The sequence below is a fragment of the Salmo salar genome, chromosome ssa01 (genome assembly GCF_905237065.1).
Source record: "Salmo salar chromosome ssa01, Ssal_v3.1, whole genome shotgun sequence".
Taxonomy (NCBI): Eukaryota; Metazoa; Chordata; class Actinopteri; order Salmoniformes; family Salmonidae; genus Salmo; species Salmo salar.
Genome location: NC_059442.1, coordinates 48,507,572 through 48,510,795, shown reverse-complemented (window position 1 = coordinate 48,510,795; position 3,224 = coordinate 48,507,572).

Genomic DNA, 3,224 nt, shown 5'->3' with positions numbered 1-3,224 from the left:
TTTCACAAAAAATTGCAGATTTCTATATTGTCCCTAAAAAAGATGACTCCGATCATGCCGAAAAAGCCACATTCTGGACAGGCCTAAAAAAAAATTTAAAACCCTTTTCACAAAAAATTGCAGATATTTTTTTTTCATTTTCGTGACACAAAAACAGTGACCCCGGTAATGGCGAACTAGCGACATTCTGGACAGGCCTAAAAAATAAAATTAAAACCATTTCCACAAAAAATTGCAGATTTCTATTTTGTCCCTAAAAACGATGACTCCGATCATGCCAAAAAAGCGACATTCTGGACAGGCCAAAAAAAAAAAATTAAAACCATTTTCACAAAAAATTGCAGATTTTTTTTTTTCATTTTCGTGACACAAAAACAGTGACCCCGGTCATGCCGAACTATCGACATTCTGGACAGGCCTAAAAAAAACATTTTAAAACCATTTTCACAAAAAAGCTCAGATTTTTTTTTTCATTTTTTGACACAAAAGCAGTGAACCCGGTCATGCCGAACTATCGACATTCTGGACAGGCCTAAAAAAACATTTTAAAACCATTTTCACAAAAAATTGCAGATATTTTTTTTTCATTTTCGTGACACAAAAACAGTGACCCCGGTCATGCCGAACTAGCGACATTTTGGACAGGCCTAAAAAAACACATTTTAGAACCATTTTCAAAAAAAAAGCTCAGAATTTTTTTCTTCATTTTTTGACACAAAAACAGTGACCCCGGTCATGCCGAACTAGCGACATTCTGGACAGGCCTAAAAAAACATTTTAAAACCATTTTCACAAAAAATTGCAGATTTCTATATTGTCCCTAAAAACGATGACTCCGATCATGCCGAAAAAGCGACATTCTGGACAGGCCTAAAAAAAATTGTTAAAACCATTTTCACAAAAAATTGCAGATTTCTATTTTGTCCCTAAAAACGGTGATTCCGATCATGCCGAAAAGCGACATTCTGGACAGGCCTAAAAATTTTTTTTAAAACCAAAAATTGCAGATTTTTTTTTTTCATTTTCGTGACACAGAAACAGTGACCCCGGTCATGCGGAACTAGCGACATTCTGGACAGGCCTAAAAAAACATTTTAAAACCATTTTCACAAAAAATTGCAGATTTCTATTTTGTCCCTAAAAACGATGACTCCGATCATGCTGAAAAAGCGAAATTCTGGACAGGCCTAAAAACATTTTTTAAAACCATTTTCACAAAAAATTGCAGATATTTCTTTTTCATTTTCGTGACACAAAAACAGTGACCGAACTAGCCGAACTAGCGACATTCTGGACAGGCCTAAAAAAAACATTTTAAAACCAATTTCACAAAAAAGCTCAGATATTTCTTTTTCATTTTCGTGACACAAAAACAGTGACCGAACTAGCCGAACTATCGACATTCTGGACAGGCCTAAAAAAACATTTTAAAACCATTTTCACAAAAAATTGCAGATTTCTATTTTTGTCACCAAAAACGATGACTCCGATCATGCCGAACTAGCGACATTTTGGACAGGCCTAAAAAAAAACATTTTAGAACCATTTTCACAAAAAATTGCAGATTTCTATATTGTCCCTAAAAAAGATGACTCCGATCATGCCGAAAAAGCCACATTCTGGACAGGCCTAAAAAAAAATTTAAAACCATTTTCACAAAAAATGGCTGATTTTTTTTTTCCATTTTCGTGACACAAAAACAGTGACCCCGGTCATGCCGAACTATCGACATTCTGGACAGGCCTAAAAAAAACATTTTAAAACCATTTTCACAAAAAATTGCAGATTTCTATTTTGTCCCTAAAAACGATGACTCCGATCATGCCAAAAAAACGACATTCTGGACAGGCCTAAAAAAAAAATGTAGAACCCTTTTCACAAAAAATTGCAGATATTTTTTTTTCATTTTCGTGACACAAAAACAGTGACCCCGGTAATGCCGAACTAGCGACATTCTGGACAGGCCTAAAAAATAAAATTAAAACCATTTCCACAAAAAATTGCAGATTTCTATTTTGTCCCTAAAAACGATGACTCCGATCATGCCAAAAAAGCGACATTCTGGACAGGCCAAAAAAAATAAATTAAAACCATTTTCACAAAAAATTGCAGATTTTTTTTTTTCATTTTCGTGACACAAAAACAGTGACCCCGGTCATGCCGAACTATCGACATTCTGGACAGGCCTAAAAAAAACATTTTAAAACCATTTTCACAAAAAAGCTCAGATTTTTTTTTTCATTTTTTGACACAAAAACAGTGAACCCGGTCATGCCGAACTATCGACATTCTGGACAGGCCTAAAAAAACATTTTAAAACCATTTTCACAAAAAATTGCAGATATTTTTTTTTCATTTTCGTGACACAAAAACAGTGACCCCGGTCATGCCGAACTAGCGACATTCTGGACAGGCCTAAAAAAACACATTTTAGAACCATTTTCACAAAAAAAGCTCAGATTTTTTCTTCATTTTTGACACAAAAACAGTGACCCCGGTCATGCCGAACTAGCGACATTCTGGACAGGCCTAAAAAAACATTTTAAAACCATTTTCACAAAAAATTGCAGATTTCTATATTGTCCCTAAAAACGATGACTCCGATCATGCCGAAAAAGCGACATTCTGGACAGGCCTAAAAAAAATTGTTAAAACCATTTTCACAAAAAATTGCAGTTTTTTTTTCATTTTCGTGACACAAAAACAGTGACCCCGGTCATGCCGAACTAGCGACATTCTGGACAGGCCTAAAAAAAACATTTTAAAACCATTTTCACAAAAAATTGCAGATATTTTTTTTCATTTTCGTGACACAAAAACAGTGACCCCGGTCATGCCGAACTAGCGACATTCTGGACAGGCCTAAAAAAACATTTTAAAACCATTTTCACAAAAAATTGCAGATTATTATTTTTGTCACCAAAAACGATGACTCCAATCATGCCGAACTAGCGACATTTTGGACAGGCCTAAAAAAACACATTTTAGAACCATTTTCAAAAAAAAAGCTCAGAATTTTTTTTTCATTTTTTGACACAAAAACAGTGACCCCGGTCATGCCGAACTAGCGACATTCTGGACAGGCCTAAAAAACATTTTAAAACCATTTTCACAAAAATTGCAGATTTCTATTTTGTCCCTAAAAACGATGACTCCGATCATGCCGAAATAGCGACATTCTGGACAGGCCTAAAAAAACATTTTAAAACCATTTTCACAAAAAA